The 23,268-nt window shown below is 41.0% G+C and overlaps 2 long non-coding RNA genes across 2 annotated transcripts in view; one reads left to right on the top strand and one right to left on the bottom strand.

Moving 5' to 3' along the window:
- The window catches only part of LOC118177455, a 127,836-nt gene that overhangs the window by 68,874 nt on the left and 35,694 nt on the right, over positions 1-23,268 (top strand). The window contains exon 2 of the long non-coding RNA XR_004755804.1: positions 15,358-15,462. This is a non-coding gene — a long non-coding RNA (uncharacterized LOC118177455). The remainder of the gene's footprint in view (positions 1-15,357; positions 15,463-23,268) is intronic.
- On the bottom strand, positions 143-10,687 carry LOC118177456. Its single transcript, XR_004755805.1, has 2 exons — positions 10,570-10,687; positions 143-980 (listed from the first exon to the last, which is right to left on the bottom strand). It is a non-coding gene; the product is annotated as an uncharacterized LOC118177456 (long non-coding RNA).

The following is a 23,268-nucleotide window of genomic DNA, read 5'->3' on the forward strand; positions in this document are numbered from 1 at the left end:
GGGCCCTCTTTCTATTTGTGGAAGAAATGGCCAAAATCTTTATGTCTAGATCCGGGACAAATTCTTTACTGAAGTGTGCAATGAGCTGCAGCAATTTCCCAGTTGGAGAATTAAAGGAGGAGAAGAGAATTCAGAGCCGGAGTCTGGAGAAGAAAAACTTTAATTAGAAACCCCTGCATACAGCTATCTCATCCCTGCCCTATATGTAGAGCTCAAACAGATGCAAAATCTTTATTTGTGTGTCTCTGTCCAGCATTTCTCTAGTAGTGCTGATATTCTTGCTGTGCTTTAACAACCAGGCTTCTGAGATATTTTGTTTTGTTGGCTGGACTGATCCTGCTCTCTGAAGCCTTCAGGAGCTCACCCATCGTGCTGTAATATATAACCTTGGAGTGTAATCTTCCTGCAGGGTGGACGGTGTGCTTTCCAACTGGCTCGTTTACGAGAGACACAACACAGAAGGGAGCTGAGCGCAATTCCAGCCTCAAAGGGCCAGCTGAGTTTGAATGAATAAGGAATGGAAGCATCGTGGACAGATTTGCTGGATAAATATACCTTAATATATATACAGACAGGTCATCAGCCCATGTAAATCAGCATTGCTCCAGTGAAGCCAGCAAAACCGGATTTACGCCAGCTGAAAACCAGACCATACGTTCTCATCTAAACTAAGTCTCAAAAATGCAGCTGGCGGAGGTTTGTTGAGGAAGCAACAGAGAGAAAAATGGGGAGGGATATACTAGTCTATACTGGCAGTAGTAAGGGGAAAACAGGCATTCATTTGATTTGCAGATTCAAAGCTTTTCTTGAATTATGCACGTGGAGTTGCTGATGGGACATGGTCACGCATCATTGCTCAGCACCGTGGCCGGCAGCTGGCATCAGGTGCAGGTGTCGTACTCATGTAAATTGTTCCACCTGCACCTCCGAGAGCAGATCCGTCGGTGATGTAGGCTGAGTGGTTGTCGGACCTCCGAGTCCTGGAAAAAGAAAAAGGCCAGGAAATTGCTGTGGTTCCTGTTCTGTGATGGCTGTTACTAACACTGACATCAGTATTCATCCCACCAACTGCAAGTCCTAAGCCGCGTATAGGTCTTTCTAATTTTATCCCTGCGGAATTACTTGAAGCCAGATAAAATTGACTTTCACACAAGAATCTCCATTGTTTACACACCAGAGTTCTCTGTTTAGTCAGTGAAACATGTTTTTTATTAGATTTCCCTTGGAAAAAAAAAAAAATGAGACATTTTAAATTAAGGGAAAAGATGTTTGTTTTGCTTGGTTGCTTTTATTTTGTTTTGTTTTGGTTTGTTTTTATGAAAATTGGGGTGGCAGTGGTGGTGACTGAAGAATGCTAATGCAGGACCAAAGCTTTGTTTTAAAATTCAAAGATGGTATCAGGTGTTTCAGAGCATCCTTAGCTAAGAAGCACAGAGTCATTCGGGTGGGAAGGGAGCTGTGGAGGTCTCTGGTCCCGCACTATGAACAAAGCTGCAACGTTAGCTCAGGTTAAAGTTCAGAGTCTGAATTTCTTGTGTTTGGGTATGACTTGTGCTATAGCTTTAACTTGTAGCATAGTTTCTAGCTTCCAGTTAATGTATTGTTTAATCACTCTAATGTAATGTTTATCTGTCTAAACCCATATTAAACAGTAGGGTATTTCTGTGGCTGTTTACAGACGTTTAAAAAACAAGGATCGAAGAGAATTTTCAAGGATATGCCTTGCTATAAACTAGCTGGTTTTTGGACTTCATGCTACGCTTGTAAACAGAATTCACACGTTATCATTAGGACAAAATGAATATGAGGAAAGTGCGTTTGAATCCTGTTACACTGGGGCAAATGAGCACGGAAGGCAGAAAGCAATGGGGGAATCGAGCCCATTAACCCCACAAAGAATAAGATGGGGGAAAAGTTAAAGTACCCACAAGTTCATGAATGCTTATATATCCTGGCCTGATATTGGAATGGGTGTTGCTGTTCATAATGATCTAGGATATGGATTTGCTGTGGCCAGCTTTCCTCATGGTGGCAAAATGGACTTGGTTGCTGCTGTGTTGGAACTGGAAGCAAATACTTATTGTAGAGCAAGTAAATTATCTGGGTGGAAGGCAGGAAGGAAATGAATAGAATAATAGTACTCTAGTAGTAGATTTAAAGTCCACGTAAACAAAAATGCAGTTTGTTTTAAATGTCTGCCCGGGTGATTCCTATCTGGGCTGATGGAACATTACCCGCATTAAGGCTTCATGATGGGGGAGTCAAAAACGTCACTTTTCTGACATTAGAACCCGGGCAACTAAAGATCAATTACCCGTGTATGTCTAATTGCTGGGGTCATAGTCAACTCTGTGCTTTAATTTTCCACCAAGTTGTTATTTCTGTCTCTCTCTCTCTCCCCCCCCTTTTTTTTTCTCATTTAGCAATGACATTTGCATTCCTTTTAGCAAAATACCAAGGTTAAACTAAAAATAATTCTGCCCATCAGTTTTAGATTAGGACTAGAGCAGGCACAGATTTACTATAAATGTGTATGTAATGATTGCTGCATGCACTGCCAGGAAATTGCTACAGTCAGACATTTGAAGAATTAGATTAATTTTTTTTTAACATAATCTGAAGTTGTTTTTGATCGCCAAGTGGTAACTGCTATTAATATCTGTGTGAATCCACCTTCTTTCCCGAGAAATGAAGACATATAGAAATTGTTTCCTTTCCTGAAACCGGGGAGGTTTGAAACTTGTGCCATCCTCACTGCATGTGTTCTGGAAAAGATGGCAGCACACCCCTGAATCCCATACAGCCTCGAAATCCATGAGCTAATGCTTATAAAACTGCCTTCTGTTTGCAAGGATTTTATCTCTGGTTGTGAACTGTAGATAGCTAGCGCAGTTTTATAAATGTTCCCTTGCGTTTTCCAAGTGAAAGTGCAGATTTGGTGTTTTGGAGGTTCTGCTTGCGTGTTTGGAGGGCTGGACGCAGGATACCATGCAAGGAAATGTTTATCCTCCCTCTTCCTAAACACAGAGCTTTAAGGGAGGGTGATACGACATGTTACCCCACATCATTATTAGAGCCAGCTCTAGTTACAAAATCAGATTCTCCTTCAAAGGCCTATTGGGCCAGTTGGCCAAAATCTCTATAAAGTAAGTGGTTTCCTTTTCAAAAGCTCACAATATCCAAAGTTTGAGACTATTTTCAATCCCTACAGTTGACATAAAAGCTGTACCTTTTACTGTCATTTGAAAGGACTAAGTGAGATCACCAGTGAAGTCACATCATTGTCTTTTCCTCCTCAATTTATCCATTGACTGTTTTGTGTTTTGCTCAAGAGCTGTGAGTTGGATAAGCTCGTTTTCATGAGCTGGATAAGCTCATTTCGATGTGATGGAATATAGTGAAGAGGATCCACGTGGGATCTTGCTGCTCTACTGAGATGTCTCCTAGGCAGCCTGTCTGCGTGACCGAACCTTTTAACGCCATGTTAACAAGAAAAGACACCAGCCCAATGCATTAGCTGGAATTAAACAATATTCCCTTGACAGTGTGCGCGTTCTTTTCTCCAGAGAGGCATTACATTAATTTCCCTAAAAGTAGCACTATACCCAAAGGACAAAACCAACCTCTGAACAGATGTTGACTCTTTAGGATTGAATGGGATAAAGCACTGTTAATGCTTCCATTGTTCTTGCCTCAACGTCTTAAATTTAAAGAGCTTCAAATGGCCTGAGATTCAAGAGTTCTGCTGGCTCTAAGCAAAGACTCAAAGCTTTAATTTGTAAGTAGCAATGTCTTATCCTTGTGTAGTGGTGTAGGTCCTTCCATTCATCCGTCCTTCTGTTAGCATTCCTACTTCGCTGCATGGATGACTCAACTCCCCGCAGAGCTGCTACCAAATGGCCACAGTTGCATTTTTGGCACAGGTCAGTGCTCCTTCTCCCACCTTTCTTTGCTTGCTTATAAACTCACTGAGCAGCTGAGCTGTACTGGAAGCACATCTGCTAACCTGCCTTCAGCTCGAGTCGCTGTAACTGTCCCTACTCATTAATTAGAGCCATATGTAGGAAACACCATGACTTCACCATTGCTGCTTCTGTGGTCCTGCCTGTAGCTGGATTACTAGCTGAGCATCCGTCCCTCTTTTCTCCATCTACCTGAGTATGACTCAGTCTCTGGAGTACATAAATGAATGCAGCAGCGTTGTTTAATAATTGCTGTGTGTGATTCAAACACATCAGATGTCTTCAGACACAAAGAGTGCAAAATTGCTGAGAGTGCAAATGTTACAACTGCACAGATAGGTAAGTTATTGTGTATCTGAGAGAAGTCACCATTCTCATAAAGGCCTGGGTTCTACTCACTATAATTTATTGCAAACCTAAAAGACAGACAATAAAATATGTTTGACATTTACATTTATTTGCATGGCTATAAAACTTCTATTTTATTTGCAATGGCTTTAAGGGCAATGGATATTTCAGATAGAGGCATGTAGTTGGAACGAAGTCTGTGAGATGTTCTCTCGCTGTCTTGTTTATTTTAAGTCTACTGAAGTCTTAGCTTTCTTCACTGTAGGTGGTAGAATATTTTTACACACACTTGCAAAAGATCTGAGTATTTATTTATTTTTTTCCAGTGTAATGGGGCCATGTGTAAATTTGTGAATCAATTTCTTAATAAATAGTGCTCTGTAGACTAAAAAATCCTTGTACTAAACTCCTCTACGGATTTTCCTGGAGACCAAGGGGTTCTCCTTCCTTCTGTAGTTGATCTGATGGCTTTGTGTCCTCCATCTGGTTTGACCGATCAGTGACGTTTGTCTTGTAAAGCTCAGTGACTGATGATCCCAGTAAGACCTAAACCACATAACTGAACTTCAGCTTTGAGTGCTATTCTCAGATATACTTGGTTCTTACTGAAGATGCCAACTCTTGAGAGATCTTACTGTGTAGTTGAAAGGCCCCAATTATCAGGGAGATAACAGAGCCAAGCTTTACACCAGGAGCTTACTCTCTGTCCTCCAAGTAAGAATTCCTGTACAGGTGGGGAAACGCCTTTTCCATGAAGGTCGTAGTAATCTTGAAACCTGAGTGTTTGGCTGGTGTCCAAACACTCAAAGCCAGGTTCCCAAGTCAGAGCTTGTCTTGGGAAGACACTAGGCTTCTCCAGGAAGGCTGTGCAGTGCTAGATGGTGTATTTAAAGACAGATTTTGCTCCGCTTCCCAAGAGTTGGATGATTCATTGCAGCTGCTGCTGCTCTACTCCACCATTTCAGATCAAATAAGACCATTGAAGACTCTGCTAAAGGCATGGTTTAAAAAGCTCCAGGATGGAAAAGCAGGATGAGAACCTAAGAGAGGCCTGAGCGCAATAAAAAGCTGTGGTATGAGATTTACCAAAGCTATGGCTGTAGGAAAAGAAATCCTTGCCAGAACCAGTCCAACATCTGATTCCATATTTTCCAGCAGGCCTAGAAGACTACTTTGTTTCATAATTTATTTCTGTTTTTATGTGCTTTATATCCTACCCACTAGGAATTGGTTCTGTTTGCCACCAAAAGAAAAAAAGAAAGATGTACTGTACAATGATGTGCTGTTTTCACAGGGGAGCTAGGCTTAAATAATGTCTTTCATACTTTGTATTTTTGATGGATTATGTATCTGCAAATCATATGTATTGCTTCAGGGTTGCTTGCTTGCGTTCTCTGATTGCTCTTGATTGCGTGCTCTGTTATGGATGCTCCTTGTGCCGCATCTCTGTAGTATCTCACCCAGTCCCAGCCTCCAACAGTGCTATCACAGCTCAGTTATTTGGAGTGACAAAAATACAACAATTCATATCGTGTCTTTGTGAGCCTCTGCAGGCTCGATATTTACCATGGGTGTTTGTCATCCAGAACTTGGTAATAGTGAGGTTCCACTTACACTTGGCTCCTAGAGTTAAAGGAATGCTAACAGTTGATCGACTGCTTATAATGACTTAATCCTATAGGGCAATTAATTATCTGCACCCACTAGCAATGCTTCCAGCAACGTGTTTATGATCGTAAATAACATCTTGAAGGGATGTGTTCTTAACCTGTGATGTATATCGCTATCTATAGTGGGCTCATCTTCAGTTATTAACCTTTTGCAAACCACTTATAGATGGAACTGTAATAAAAAATATGGCTGAAATTATTAGCAGTCAAAATGACCTCCTGGAATATGTCCTAAGAGAAGCTGAAATATTCTACTCTGTCAAACAGAGCTTGTAAAGAATTCCCCACTTCCTTTGGCTTTGAGGAAGGGAAGTTGTAAATTTGATTTTGGAGTTGTTCAGCTCTGGAACTCTTTAAACATTTACATAAGGTTTTAAAAAAAGGTTTTGGTATAGAGCTATCATGATTGCTTTTACATACACTTGCATATGCGTGTTTCTTCCTTCTGAGTACAGAATGAGGAGCAGAGAAGATATATCATAAAATCAGTTTATGTTTTCAAAGCTTTTCTCCCATAATAGGAGCACAAAACGTTGACCTTAAAAAAAAAAAAAAAAAACAAAAAAAATAAGAGTCCCCCAAAAGTATCTGCCAAGGAAAAAGCTTTCAATTCATTCAGGATTCAACATATGTTTTTTCATTTATCGGCCCTAGCAGCTGACTTTATCTGTGAGCTAATTACCTAGTGGCACTTAATTGAAACCTAAAAAGAGCCCAAGGGGCTAAAAATAATCACAAACCAATTATTGGATGTGTAGAATTTGTAATGTTCTGCTGATTTAAAAGTATAATGTCCCAAGTCAAGCGTAGAGAATGGATCGGGGCCCATCATAGCAGTACCCATCAGGAGAGCTCACAAAGGTTTTGGTTACTAACTCCGCCAAAAGAAGGAGCAGAGTTAGGAGTGTTGTATCCAGGTGGTTCGATTAGAAGTGTGGCATTCAGACTTCAGGCCCTTATGTGCCTTTCCTAAAGAAAGAATCCTGGAGCTGTGGCAAAATAGGAGAAGAAGATCAGTAAGAGCATTTCTTCACTTAGTGTGGGGCTACCTGTAGACTTCTGAGAGCTGTTTCCAAGAAGTCTGGCTGTTGGTCTGCCCTACATCTTGCCTGTTACATTTTACCTGCTATACATAGACAAGTGTTTGTTTCCCAGCTCCTTCTCAGTGGCATTACAGCAACTAAGCTGACAGGAAGCGATGACACACAACGGCATCTTCTCAAGAGACACCACCTGCTCTCTGTTGCACCTTTATGCTTGAGACACTCAGAGCACATCGGGAGCTTTATTTATGTGAGCGGTGCTGTGACTTTCTGCAGGATATCCACTGCGTCAATATTTATTTTTTCCATTGCCTGCTTTTACACGTTCTCGCTGCAGAGCATGAATTCGACGTGCTGCATATTGTATGAGCATAAATCAAAGCAGCGGCCTCCATGCCAGGGAGTTTAGCTGCAACAATGGATGGCAGACAGATGGACGCAGACAGAAGAACACACGGAAACAATTGGTGCTCACATCTGATGGACGGTGGTCTCAGCCCAACAGCTGGCTGTAGGAGAAGAGCGACTTGCCTGCTTCTGTATTTGCAAGGTCAAGGCCTCCCTTCTCAAAAGCAGCTTTCACTCCCATTCGCCCTGCAAAGCCAGCTCCACTTGAGAGAGGACCCCTCAAGGCTGTTCTGGTTCGTGGCTCTGCAACAAACAGCGTCAGCAAAGTTTTGGTCATCAAACACTCTCATTTAGTAACAATAGAGATGGAAAGACGGCTGTTCTGCTTGGGCAATGATTGCTCTGACGGAGAGGATGTGATGCAATTGCTATCTGATTTGTAAGCTAAACCAAGGAGATCTGGAATTACTGAAAAAGGATAAATGCGAATGGCCCTGAACAGTGCTTCTTGTCCAACTATAACCAGCCTTAGTGCTAAGATCCCTCTTGCAGATGTATATCTGGATACACAAAGCACATGTAGAAATGGAGCTGAGAAGGAAATAGCTTTCCCGTTCTGCAAAATTTTTTAAGATTTCAAACTTTTTGTGTTTCGCAACAGGATAAAACAAATATTTTGAAGTGTTTCATGGAAAAAGCTGAAAGATTCCAAAATAAGAAAATAACTCAGCGATTACATCACCTGAGATGTAGAAAACCCACATTTAAATCCCTCTTTTGCCTGAAACAAAAAAAAACTTGAACCTATGCTGTTTACATCAAAAGTGAATATTCAAATTCCTAGCCTACACGACCCATTAGTCGCCCTTTTGTGTTGAATCCTCCTGACTTGTAACAGCAAAGGTACATCCTTATTGTGTCATTTGTCTGATGGTGTCCTTTGCAGTCACTGAGGATTAACTTTGAAAAATTTGTACTAAAAGGTGAGAGATTGTCCGGTATCAGGCTAAAGCATGCACCTTGAATCACTCCCTCTCAAAAACTGGCCATGCTTCTCTGACAAGCCCTGTCCTTAGGCACATGTCATGCCATGGACCTCCTGCAATCTGTTACCTCTTAAAATCATGATCTGTTTTATGCTTGTGTCTGTGGAAGTATCTATTGCTGTAGCTGAGCAAATCAGTGGATCCTGTGGTAGCAGAAAGAAGCTTATTAAGCAGAAATTTATAGGTATCATTTGGGCACAGTTTTGTATGAACACCTTCCCAAGTAGAGTCCGAATGAAAATCTGAATTATGTCTGAGCTATTGTCTATTCCTGAAGGTATTTATTCTGCAAACACTTAGGTGTGTGAGACAGGACACCGTCATATATGTTAGGTCACCCAGGATGACCTGGACTGGCCATCCAGTGGACTGAGCTACCTTAGGAGTACAGAGCAGTGCCATAAGCATGAGTCAGTTTTTCGGTCTCACTCGGCCTATTTCATCTGTGTGGTTTGTAGTTTAGGGTAGGGACAACAAGTGAGTACTTTGGTTACAAGCATGCTCAAACCAAAGGGAATAAAATGTAAGAGTGAAGTTTGTTAATCCTATAGAACTCATTTCTTCTAAATAGCATTGGTTAAAAGACCAGGCAGTGACTGCAGGTTAAGATCCTTAAAACAAAGCTGTCAGAAGATTTGCCATTTTTAACTTGTCTAGTTGCCTGGACTGAGGATTAAATCCCTTAACCAGGACTTCCCTCCCTTATCACTGCTTGCTTTGGGTTTGCAAAAGGCAGCATTCTCTTTACAGTTAGGACATCAAGGACAAAGATCCAATTTGAGTTATTTCCTTTTATACAGCATCGCTAATTTTATAGTTTGCTCTGAAAACAATATGCTTTTTAACTTGATCCACAAAGCAGCTAATGAGCTATAGGCATGCAATCCAAGCAATCCTGAATATGAAAACCAGACACCCCAGTGGAAGGCTCCCAGGGTTTCAGGCCTGCAGAACCTATTTATTCCTCTGAAACTTATATTTACACTTTACCCATCTGCCCGTCATCCATCCCTTCTGCAAATGAAAGGTACATAAGGGCTGTATGACCCTGTAAGTTAGGAGTTAGATGTGGTTTAATAGTTTGTGATTCCTCTGTTGGACCTCTGCAAAGATAATAATTGCCCCAGTAAAGCCTAGTCCAATCAAGTGGTAGTTAATGAATGAGCCTTGGACCATTTCCTTAACTGCCTTTGGTTTTAATTCTTGTCCAATTTTTGAGTCTGGTCTAAGTCTGAAACCTCAAGGACTCTCTGACTTTTCCCATTGCCTAGTAATTAGGGAAAAGCATTAGCCAGGATTACTGGAAGGCACTGATTAAATACCCCAGCCCTTTTTGATGCAGAATACATCATCAGGAGAAAAGAAAACATCCTGTTGTCTGGGATGAACATCTTACCCTGTCTGCTGCTTAAACCTGGAGCTTGGAAGAGATCCTTTGTGTATCGTGACCTTGAATTCAGATAAATGGCAGCTTATTCCTGGCAGACTTTCAGTTCCTGCATTCCCAAGCAGAACATCCCCTTCTGTGTTAAACACCTTCTTGCAGGTTTGAATTTAACACACACAGAATTTCATCTTGACCGTGTCAAAACAGCTCTGAGCTCACTTTTACGTTGCAGGCCCAGGAATTGTTTGGCTAAAGTATTGGAGACGCAAGGAGTTATCTGAATTCTTCCAAGCTTCCTTTAGATTATTGCCTCTGGATTCAGGAGAATAATATTGGTGTCCAGTTTAGAGAGCCCATATGCCCCAGAATATTAAAAATTTGTAGGTAGTGTAATAGAGCACCAGGCATGTGCCTTCCAAAGCAGAACAGCCAGCCCTAGGTCATTTTAGCCTACGTCCTTTGTTAATTGTTGTTTGTGGATCAGATTTTCATTTGCCCATTTCTCTGCGGGTTATAAGAATGGCTGGTATCTCAGGCCCATTTCTGTCAGCGTCTGGCTCTCTCTATTCAACAATCCAGATGTTTTTTACCATAGATGTTTTACAAAAGCCTAAAACAAATAAATACGCGATCCTATCCCTTCACCCCTCTTGGGATTAAATATTCCCAGAGTGTTATTACGGCTAATGCATGTTTTCTTTCTGTTAAACAACAGCAGCAGTGAACAGCAAATTCACACAGACACCATTGCAGGCTTGTACATACCAGTGCTTGAGAATCACGGTCACAACACAGCCCGGAGCCGGCATCCTCTCTCTCCCACTGGGACCCTGCCCCAGTGGGCGTCTTGCAGCTGATGTAAGCGGACAGTGTGTCAGCAAGAAAACCGCCGCGCCGGGGCCCTTGACCAGGCTGGATGTGCAGCACGTAAAGTAAACAAGATCCCTCCCTCCCCTGCGTCCCCTTCCCACCACCAATAACCAATATTTACAAACGAGATGATTTGTAGCTACATCAGTGGAACTTTAAAACAAGCATTTCCCTGGCAGTTTCGTTTGAAATACCAAGTGGTTTTCTAATGGGAAAAATTAACCAAGAGCTCTTACATTTCTTTTCTGTTGTTGTTTATAATCACGGTCGACAGAAACGTCATCTTGTAATACTTCACCCACTTATCTTGCCACACGATTATTCATACCAGAAGTGGGGATGGGACTATAAGAGGCTTCTGTGATTGTCATATTTTGCAACCTCCTCCTGTTTTTAAAAGGAATATAGTCCAGAACCAAACAGTGTGTGTTTAACTCAGCCCAACATCACCTCATTGCCACTTGAAACTCTGTTAATGCTCTTAGGTTCTGCGTGTAGTTAAAACATCTTGGGAGCTGTGCTGAATTATGCTCCTAGGGAATTAATGGTGCAGAACTGTGCCAGGCTTGCTGCACTGTGTTGCCCTCTCCAGCCATGCGGGCTGTGCTGAGAAGGGACGTGGCTGCTCTCCATCTTCTTCCCACTGCCGAATTATTTTGCACCAGCTGTAGGCAGAGCAAAGAGTCTGGTCCAAGATCATCATGGCTTAGCTACAGGGGCAAGGATGGTAAATTTGAACAGTCCTTTTAAACAGTAGGTTAGAAAGCCACAGAAATGAACTAGGAGATAAAGGCAACTGTTTTATTAAATGTAGATGGATGTGGCTGTGTGACGCAGTTACCTGCTTAGATAAAGAATAAGGTGAGTGGTTTGCTGTTATGGCCTAACAGTATGCTTCAGTGGTGACCTTTAGGCTTGAAAATGTAGAGCCTGATTCATCCATATGTTGCTCCGTTGACTGTGATGCAGCCTGAATTCCCGTCTTTCCAAGATTCTTGGCACCAACCATTTACTGTGGACATAAGGGACCTTAGTACACAATTCAGTAGATACCCAATGCGTAGCAAGAAGCCTTACACCCCGAACTTCAAATATAGTGATGTTGAATCGAGTCCGCAGTCGTCGTCTTTTTTTTGTTGTTGTTCTGTGTCTCATCTGGGACTAATGACCAGGCTACTAATTAGTGCCAGTGGAAGAAAAGAGCTTAAATGCAAACGTAACCACAAAGAATAGATTGCAATTTCCCAAACAAATTTAAGAAAAGCCAGCGAGTATAGACCGGTTGCTGGAAAGTTTAGCTAAGTTAATTGTGAATTGCTTTGAAGTCAGTGAATGTCAACAAACATATATACATAATTATTTACCACCACATTATTTAGGAATTTTCATGTGACAAAACACTAAGCTATTCTAAACACATTTCTTCCACTTTATTACTGTTTATGAATATCTCCTCGGGTTCCCAGGAAAAATAAAACCCCTGTTACAGAAGGCATTATGTAAGTAGATAAAAGGTGCAACGCTCTGGTTAGCGAGGTAGCTATAACACGGGAGAGGAACAAGTATGGAGAAATGAAGTCACCAAGTTAATTAGTTGCAGACCCACTAACACAGCTCATTCCCATGAATGGCTTTCCACTGAGAAATTATTCTTGTGGCTGCATTTACAGACACAGGCAGTGCTGGAGCTTCAGCCTGTCGACTGCCATCACCTCATGGCGTCTGTCATTCTGCTGAGCCAGCTGTCCTTACGAGTTCAAGGAGAAAAATCAGTTTGTGCACTTTGGTATCTCCCCTTCAGGGACGGTGGTGGGACTGTTCCCAGAACTTGAGGGATTTGCGTCGCCTCTGAAAACCAAATAATCTCTGTTTTATTGTGCTGTGAGGGTCACTGCTATGGGATTTGTTGCTTTCCGCATGCAGATCTTATACCTCTGCAGATCTGCAAGCGTGCAGTCTCCCACACAAGTAACAAATCAGTGCTTCTTGCTCCAGGCAACCCTGGTTCTGCAGTTCTCATACACCTGGCAATTATCAACAGCAGCATCCGGCTATCTGCAGCGGGTTTTAATGTCTTGTGTATAAATCTATTCTTAAATTACACCGACCATCCACCCTGGAATAAGAAGTAAGACCAAGGCATTATCTGTATTCTGTGCAAAGGATGAAGTGTGGTGTCTGCAGTGATACAGAACAGCCACAGGGCTGTCGTGCTACTGCACCAGACAGGACTGGAGTATTATTACTGGACAAGCAAGAAGGCAGAAGAAGGTAATTAAAGGAATCTGGAACAAATTGTCCCCATAGGAGCTGATGATGTGACGGTGACTTATACCAGCAGGACAGCTGGTCCACTGAGGCTCATCTAAGAGGTTAGGGTTATCGAGTTAAAAATTGCTAAAGGTGTATTTTCACTTTCAGCTGATGAGGAGATGGATGCTCTGCCTAATTGTCACAACTGGAAAGCTTGTTTGGAATAAACAGATAAGCTTTCATAAATCTGGAGCTGTATGTGATCTGATTGACACCTTGCACTTAATTGTGGTGTATTGGAGAATGCTTCAACAGAGCATACAGAACCAATGACACAAGGCTGGAACTGTGTTTTGGCAAAAAGAATTAAAAAAACTACCCCCACCTTCTTGTTTCCACCGTGGCTAATGGGATCTTACCTTGTGTTTCAGCATGAAATATGTTAGGATTAAGGAGCTCAGTTCTGATCCAACCTGGATCCATTGCTGTTGATTCCAGTTAAGTTAATCCTGTTTCAGATCAGGATAAGCAACATCAGAGAGCCGTTCCTAGCAGAGAAATTCGGAAATAGCTTTAGGACCTGAAATCCTGGTTTCCTCAGCCGACCCCAGTTTCAGCTTCAGGGTTGTGTAGGAGAGGAATCACTAACAGACCAGACTCAGATCTGTCTTTAAATAAGCTTGTCCATTTCTAATAAAGCCTTTCAGTCCCAAAGCACTTCCAGCTTACAAAAAATCAGCTTGCATGCATGCACTGCAGGGGCTGTAAATGGCTGTCAGTGGCTGTCCATCATCATTCAAAGGATGTTTTTCTAGGATCTTTTTTCTTCCATCCACCCAAAATGGATTGGTCATTAATTTTGCTCATGTCACTTAAAAGTCTTTGCCTTGGAAAACTGTTCTAGCACTTTTGAATTGAACACTTTGAAGGCCAGATGGGTCCCTGCATCCTGCTTCCAGCGAGCCTGGGTCTGCATCAGCTATTTTAGGGATTTCAGTAAGCCAACTCTGAGCTATAGCAACATCTTCAGCAGGCAGGTCTGAGGGCTACACCTCTGCTCTCCAGAGCATGGTGGATTTTCAAGGATTGGCTTTTGCACTGACAGGAAAAAATGCTGGGGTGTAGAAAGAAAGGGCTCCTCTCAATAATCTCTAAGTGGTAGGTCACCATTTTCCTATTCCATCATTATTTCAACATCTACTTTCTTCTCTGGGACAAAAAAAGCAGCAGCTCATAAATTGATCATTTGAAAGGAAAAAGAAGGAAATGCAGTGAGATTAAAATGTGGACTGGGGTACGTGAAGCAGTGTGTTTCAAGCATTTCGAAATATCTTGCTTTGATTTAATAGTAAAAGATTTACAAACCTTTTTTAGCAGAAATTGACATTCCTCAAGTTCTGGAGAAAAAGAAAATTTATGTTCAGTTTGAAAAAATAAAAAGAAAAAATTCAAAAATTCTGGTTTTCAGACACGGGAGTTAAATTAAGACAAGATTTGGAACCAGAGGAGAAACATAATAAAAATGTTTTCCATTATGTTCCCATATGTGCTGAAAGCCAAATTTCCTAGGTTTTTAACCTGAAGGAGACATGGTAAGTTCACAGTGTCCCAGCCAGTCTGTTATATGAATTCTGAGAAAGAAAAGGATGCTGCCTAGTAAGCAGAACATTCTTACTTCATTGGGGACAAAAAAAAAAAAAAAAAAAAAAAAAAAAAAAAAAAAAAAGGAGTCAAAAAACCTCCTACAAAAGACATATGTTAAGCTTTTGTATGCAATAGGAGACATTTTACTATTTTAAAGGGGGTTATAGTGGCTGAGTGACAAAGATCCATGACTTAGTGAAGAGGCATTTATCAGTGGGACGTCCAAAATATTAGGAGGTTGTGACCTAAAGATTCAGCACCAATTCCCTTTTGTAAAGCGTGGCACTTGCTTTGTTTTGTCTAGTTAAATTGCAGCTGAAAAATTGGTTGGTCCTGCAAAGTTTCTTCCAGTTTCAATGAAAAGCTCTTGCTAGGAGGGTCAGGGCTGGATCTGAGCCCCAGCTTACCTTAAAGTAAGCTGCCAAGTGCTTATTGCTGCTGTTATGCACAGGGCCCTCTTTTATTTTTACGTATAAAATAAAACCACAGCTCCCACCAATGGTCAAGATGCTGGTATCATAACCAGGGCTCTGTCGACCTGTTTAGGCCTGTACTGCATTTATTACAGCTCCTGTGCTTTTCCAGCAGTGGGAATAGAATTCACTTTTCAACTCTTGCTTTTTAATAGTAGCACCAACACATGTCTTATATCAGGGAAATACCCTACTGTTTCCATTCGGCATTATTGTCTGCAACTAAAGATAGTTTTTGTCTTGGTTTGCATTATGGATTTAAACAACTTCATGGAACTAACAAGGAACTGTTTCTCATTTTCACTTCTGCCAGGAATCACAGCCATCAATCTGAAAGTGCAGCCCGAGGAAGATTAGGGGGATCCCACATCATGAACTGAAACACTGGGGAAATATATGGTCATGCACAGTCGGAGAGGTAATGTTAAGATGTAGCTTGAGCAGATACCAAAAAAAATCATTTTGTATTCTATACATTTCATCAGTCCTACAAAAGATGGGGATTTCATACTTCTATCATTCATACTGAACTTGGTGGCAATGGGGTATGTGCTGTAAAACTAGAGTGCTCTGGTTACTCTTTCTATGTCTTCTACAACTTTCCCATGTGTCACCACCACACAGGGAAAGAAAAACCTAAATTTAACTTACTACCTCCCAAAACAAGGAACTGAAATAACTACATCATCACAATAACTTTTTCAGGGAAAAAAAAAAAAAAAAAAAAAAAAAAAAAAAAAAAAAAACTTTAGTTCTTTCTTTTTGAAGATATCCAAATGACGTCCAACTGATGTCTTGCTTGGACAGGACAGCTAAATTTTAATGGATTCGTTGGCTACTTCTTTTCTGCCTTTCTGTGGTCTTAATGACCAAGGATAAGTAGGTAGATCTGATGCTTGGGTGAGCAAATTCTCACGGAACTTCCCCAATTCAGAGGGATAAGTTATTTTTCTTTTTTTCCCCAATGCTATTTCATGCATCATATGACAAGACACATCTGTTCAGTGACTAATACAAAGGGAATATCCCATGCGTGTAAACGGCACAAGCCTGCCTCACACTCAACCTTTCTGAATTTTTTTCGAGGGCTGGTTATGCAATAAATAAATGGGGACAAACTCATCACGAGGAAGGACTTTTATTCGGCTCTGAAAGCGGCACTTTGACTTGGAACAATATCCAACATCAAAATAATAATGAGTGCGTGTTACTGCTAACAGTCCTGGAGACAAGAATTCTCCATGCATCCAGAGCCAGCTTCTCAAGCCCTCTCTCCTTCATATCTTAGCTCTTACATATGGAAAACCCTCAGCAGAGGGGGTGGAGGAAAGGAGTGGGATGGGTTTGGAAGAGTAAATGCCTTGAGATTTGGCTTTTAGTGAACAGGAATGCCGAGCTTCAAAAAACAGCAGTGAGGACCTTTGCTATTTGCTCCTGTGGGATCCTAAGGGATCCTACAAGGAAAGAGGAGAGGAGAGAAGAGGGGTCCTTGATATCTTCATCCTAACAGTGCCAATAAACACCGAACATTTGCCTTTTGCAATTCATGCAGTGTTTCTGTAGGATCTCCCCGTAGGCCACTGAGCAGTCAGCTGAAGTAAGTGGCATTTGGTCTGTGCCATCTGGAGTTGTCAGTTTAATGATGAAGGACTCAGGGAACAATTTAATAAATAAACCTAGCCAGTAGCCCTAGCAGTCCTTGGAGCTTTGCAATCCTTTGAAACAGTTGTGCAATAAAGAGGAAAATAAGAACGTATTGAAAAGGAGTATTTCATCAACAAGAAGCTGGGGAATAAATCAGAAAGAACCATGTACTGAAAGTAATGTATCTGCTAGGTTTGGCTGGACTTTTGGGATTGTTTTCCTTTTTTTTTTTTTTTTTTTTTTTTCCTATTCATAAATTGTTCATCAGCAAATTGTGGTCCGCAGCTCCAAATGGCGCATGACTGCATCATGCCATTAAAGTTTATGAAGCAGTGTCACCAGTGGAACTTGGTTACTTCCACTAGCTAAAGTGTTGGCCTTGTGTATGTTTTTATGACCTTTTTTTATTATTCTTAATTGTTTGATGATGACAGTATATTTCTTCCTTTATATAAGTCACAGGGTACATCTTTTGTTCTCTCTTGAGACAAACTGAAATTCAGAACAGAAGTAATCACAGCCACGGCAGGTCCCTTGGGATAAGGGAGGGGAGTACACACCAGAGAGAGAGAACACTTAAACAGGCTTAGCTCATAGCTGGGCAATCTGCACATGAATCACCATCCATTGCATGAGGAATAGGATCTATGGAGTCTTATCTCCACCATCTCATCCCCTGCAACACTCGATCATTAGGGCAGCTTTGCTAATGGTATGGCAAGAGCAGAAGACAATTTTTTAGTACTAGAAGAGTTTAAGAGCTGTATTGTTTTCCCTTTCCAAAGGTGAGGCAAAAAGTTAAGCACTGAATAATTTCCTCATTACCTCTCTCAAGTAGTTTTGGGAGGCGTGTATCTTCTCTTTACACAGGTGAGTTTTAATGTTCTAATCTGGGAGGTATTTTGACACCCCCTGGCTCAGATAAAGCACTTGCATATGATGACATTTAAATGGAATTTATTGTAAATAATGACTTGCTTTTCTGGACTTGTTTCGAAAGGGGAAATTCTCCCTAAGTGACCATTTCCATTTAAGACTTCTGATTTTCAACCATCTATTTTTAACAGTGTGCAACCAGCTCTAATGATTATCAACCACAAGTTGTAGATTAAGCAACTATGCCATTCCTGTTTTAGCCTTTGACTGAAGCTATAGCGCGGTTTTTACTGATTGGCACTATGGATTTATCCTGCTTAAACACTCCTTTGAAGCACGCAGGCAGTCTTTACCGCGTCAGTGGAAAGATGAGGGTAATATTGTGAATGGCCGGGTTCCAGTTCTTCATAACTGAAGCCGTGGGATGATCGCCTTTTGTTTAAATGTCAGAGGATCATAGATGTCAAAGACGAGAAACGGCCTTTTAGATCATCAAATCTGCATCACAGCATGGAAGTCATAGAAATCCGAGGCAAGAGTAACGCAGGGCCAGCATCAGTGTTATCCCATTAGAGTGACTCTGAATTAGCAGTTCTGACTGATATCCCAACCAAACACAACTGATAGAGGGCCACATGGCATGAGGTATTCACTGAAGAATTTTACTGAACAACACATATGGCCATATTTTATATTTCACGGTTAAAATAATACGAACTATGTAAGGAATTAACTTGAAGAAGCTTTGGAGGCCAAGCTAATCAAAATTCTTTAAAGTATAGGCAATGAACCATAACCTGGATATAAAATATTTCCCAATAGCTGTTATAATGCAACCAGCTGTACTCTGATTCACTCGCACTGATTAGCTGTTACCCTGAAAATAGCTTTAGGATTGGTGCTACTGCTGATGAAGGAAAGGACTGCTTTTGGTACAAACCAGCATGGCTCCATTGGCAGCAACAGAACTGCATCCACTTCTACCAGCTGAGAATCCAGCCAGTACTTTTTTAATATTAATACTGTTATGTAACCGGGAACAACTGATACACCCTTTTCCTTTATCTTGCTAATTACAAGCCAATCGTACCTCTATATCCTTGGATTCCTGGGCAGTGCTTAAACTCATAGTGGTCAAAGAGTTTACTAGCTAGATTGCACGGTTCAATTTGCTTCAAGAGAATTAAGACCTAAAGCAGCACTGTGAGCTTGCAGAGTTCTCCTGTCCCTGTTTGAGAGATTGCAAAAAGAAAGCTCTGGCGAGCGTAGTTGACTCGGTTTGTGATTTCTCTGGCAGAGCAGGAAAGAAAAATTATTCTTCCTGACACCTTAGTTTACCCACCAGATTAGCCTCTCTCTCTTTCTTTCTCCAATTATTGTATTTTTATTTTTTTTTCCATGGGTTAATTTTTTTTTTTCATTTTGTGTTCTTTTATAAATGTGCTTTGGCAGGAGTTGTGATTTTTTGGTTAGTAATCCACTTATTTTGTGGTTTAGAAAATATCTCAAATAACAACTTGGACACGTTGTTGACTGTCATTGTTGGCTGCTCGTGTGGCATGAGGAACATGCAAGGAAACACGTCCTTTCATGTTCAACCCCTACATCACAAACAAAGCAATGATCTGCTTCCTACCATGTATCTAACTGTATATAGCTTTAGGTTTGGAGAGGGGACTGCAAATGTCACGTAAAAATGCAGGTATATAACCCTGACAGATAGATATATCCACAAACATATGCATGTTATTATGTATTTATCTATTTCTGCCTTTCTATACATGTAGATGCATATCTCTGTCTTCGCAATCAAGCATAAAAAAGTGCACTTATTTTCAGACGGAGGTACATTTGTTCCTATAAATATGTTTGCCTGTTGTCTGCATTTTCATATACTGCAGCTGCCACGTAGCTCAACTATTGGTTAGATATAAGCTCACTTTTTCTTTCCGTTCTTTTCTGTAAACTTATGAACTGATGGGAGCATTTTTTTCATAACCCATAGATTAAGTCAATATGCCTTTGTCTCAGGGACGAGGGAAAAAAGCTGAACAAATAGCAGCTGTCTTTCAATAAAATGCATATGATGGCCGTAGGATGTTTGAGGATGTCAAATTTCATTGGACATAACAAGTTTATTTGCATACGTTTATTAATGTTTGTGGTTACCAGAATAAAACTTGTGCTGAAGACGAAGGCTAAACTCTTTGAGAGCAGATGTATCATATAGTTGGAGTAAGCTCGTTGTATATACTTATGGTAGACTCCATAGGTCCCAGTCAAGATCTTGGCTCCCTTGTGCTAGGCACTGCATAAACAATTTGTGAGACTGACTCTTCTCCAAGGAGCCTAAATAGGCCAGGGAAATAGTATGACAGAGGAAGAATTATTAGTTCCTTTCCACAAATAGAAAAACAGGCAGAGGATGAGGAAATGGCTTGCCAAAAATCATGTTGAGCTAGGGTGACAACCTAGATTCCCCAAGTCCCAACCCAACCCTTTAAAACAGAAGATCAGAGGAAATGGGTGCATATACCTCTATAAAGTGTAAGTTTGGAATCTCAGATGGGTTTTCGGTCATCTCAGGTTATGGGCTTGGAGACCAACAGAATTTGAGTGGGGACAGAATGTGAGGGATGTAGAAGTAGTCAGGTTTTATCGGTCTGTTGGAAAAAAAAAAAAAAAAAAAAAAGAAGAAGCCCAAATATTATTAATGGCAGCATCATTGTTGAACACTGCCTGAATAGAGACCGCAGAACTTTAACCACGCTTTCAAACCGCTGTCTGCACAGGACATTGCAGACTGTTCCATGGAAGGCACGCAGCCACCCGGCATTAGACCTGCTTCACTTCCTCACTCGGTACTTACCCATCAAAGCTATCATTCATGTTAACAGGTAACAGGGGAACCTCAAGCCTGAATTCGTTATGAAACCCTTGGAACTGAACCAGCCTGGACAACCAACCTTCTGTTCAGCTGCTTCGATGTACATTTTTATTAGGGAACCAGTCTACAAAGTGATTCATAGGTTGTCTTCCCTAAGCCTGCAGTGATCGTCACAATGGGTTCTTGCTTTTTAACCGCATTCACTTACGGACTGTCATTCGAAGGCTAATAAATCTGGCTCCAGTCACCAGACTCTGCGGCATACATTAGACAACTGGAGGGCCTAAACTGTTCAACCACAGTCTTGTTTGGAGGCTGTTTTGAATGATGATTTTCCATTATTACAGGCTTTGCTAATTATTTAGTTTTATTGCAGTGATGCTAACAAGGCCCAGTACTGCAGTGGGACAACACTAGGCAAACACACAGTAAGGAGTCTGTGCCTGAATCATGCCTAAGTACTGTAACACACAGTGAACTCTCACAAATGAATAGAGGGCTGGAATGTTTATAGGACATTTTAGATCCAGTCAGACCTCACTGTGGGTCCTCTAAGAGATCGTCAGCAGAGGTGGCAAACTTCGCTTCAGCAGATAAAACTCTTAAGATTCAGAAGGAAAGCTTTCAATGTGGTCTTGAAGAAAATCCTTACGTTAGGTGAAGTTAAGTTAGCTGAATATTGTTCTTTCAGTTCTCCTCTATATGGAGACTGGTTTTAATATCACCCTCTTACAGATTCTGAAAGCTTTTGGGCACACACAGGTCTTGTTAAGTTGTTAAATATTGGAAGTCTTGAGCATTACTCCTGCCACTAATGGCCATTTTTTAAAAACAGATAACAAGAGGGTGTTAAGCAGTGTTTTCGCTTGAAACCCCTCTCCCATGTCTCTTTCAATGGAGTGCTTCTCAGGAGGTCAGGAAAGCACAGGGAAGTGAGAAGTGTGTAATAAAAACTTCCTATGATTCCCTGAAATTAATAGCTTACTGATGCAGGTCACGGTAGTCCTTATGCCAAGAAGATGAAACAAGACACTGAAAGTGTCAGAAGGATGTTCAGCAAATACTCCTCAAACATAAAATTAAATAAAATAAGAAGTCCTAAGGACAATATTCAGAAAGATAACCAGGATCCTAACTTCTTGTGGGTGCTATGTACCTATTTAAATCTCCTACATCCAATATTCACCCGACCACCCCTCAGAAGAGTCATTTTACTAATGCTGCTCAAGCTCCATATTAATAACTAATTTTAGGCTCTGAAGTGAAATGCCTGTATTAGGAGCACAGTTACCTTTTTCTTCTCTGGCCGAGTGCAGTTTCTCAATCACTCAACATTTCTCTCCTTATGCTTTTGATGAATTCTATTGGGCACCTTAAAATATGTGTTGTTCTAAATGGTTTGGGTTAAATTCAGCACTGAGAGACTCCGAGGAATAGCACAGCATCTGCAGGGATGAACTGGGTGAAGTCAAGTGAGCTATTGCACTGCAGAAAGGCATTTCAGGTTTCGTACAGAAGTTCAAACAAATATTGTGGTTGTCGTCATTTATTGTAGAGGGATGCTGGGGAACAGAGGGGAGAAGTAACTGGAAGTGACTGAAGAGGCAGAGCTTAGAACTTCTGACATGGAGCTTGACGACCAAACCACCATAATATCCTTTTTTTCCATGTAAATAACATCTGATGATGAAGGCGGTGGAATTTTACAGTGGTTTGTAAGCAAACTAGATTTTCAGGTTCAGTAACATTGCAGATCAGTAGTTGCTGTTTCAGTTCCCAGGTTAATTTTATGGAATATTTTGCATTGTGCCAGACTTTAATTAATTCCAAATGATTTCTGCTTTCTCTTACTTTTTTTTCCCCCTCCTTTCGCATGTTACTGTCTTACAAAGGAACTAAACTCTCAATTTTCTCTAAGACCGGTAATTATATGCATAAGTGATCAGAAATCTCAACTATTTTTCTGCAAACCAATTACAGACATTTAGGATAAGGGTAATTCGCTTCCTTAAAAATACGTTAAAAACTCATTTACATAAAAGTAAATGAAATAACATTGTTAAAATACTAAAAAGAAATTTGGAGGCACAATTCTAGAGGAGACAAAAACCTTCCTGGTTTTTCTCATAACATTTTCAGACCATGTTTTCTAATATATCTCAAGGAATTGTGACGTTTTTTCAAAGCAAACTGCTTCTGGTACATCAGGTTCTTAAACTAAATAGCTTGCTTGCAAACTGCCTTGGATGAAGCACTTTGTACTTTCAGGATATGTTCTTCGCATTCCTTTTTTACTAAGAATGCTTAGGGTAAAAATCAGTGTCATGGAGACACTTCCTACAGTGCAAGGTTGAATTTTCAACATCTTTAGCTAGCCCTTACTGGTATCCACTTAACCTAAGGTAGACAGTGCCATCTAAAACATCCGAGCACGTGAACCTGTTCTCTTTTGCACTGGACAGGTAGGGCTAAAGTGAAGACGAGCACTTGTAGACAGGGAGATTTGCACCAGCATCTCTGCAAGCCCACTGAGAATAGCCAAAATGACTACAGATGATTTTTAGTTCCCTGCTGTGGAGGGCTAAAGAATGCTTACAACTTCCGCTTGTTGCGAGTTGGCCCGTGCAAGAAAAATTGTCTTCCATCTCCCCACTTCATCACAGCATTAATCAACCAGCGCATTGTTCAGAATCTCCCTCTTCATTGCCTCCTCGGCCCTGCAGCTTGTTTTAATCACACGTTAACAGGCTCAGATTTATGAAGCTCCTGAATCACAGGGTCCCTAAGCAGTGGGTTGAAGAAGTTGCTGGGGCATTT

This window comes from Oxyura jamaicensis, chromosome 22 (genome assembly GCF_011077185.1).
Source record: "Oxyura jamaicensis isolate SHBP4307 breed ruddy duck chromosome 22, BPBGC_Ojam_1.0, whole genome shotgun sequence".
NCBI lineage: Eukaryota > Metazoa > Chordata > Aves > Anseriformes > Anatidae > Oxyura > Oxyura jamaicensis.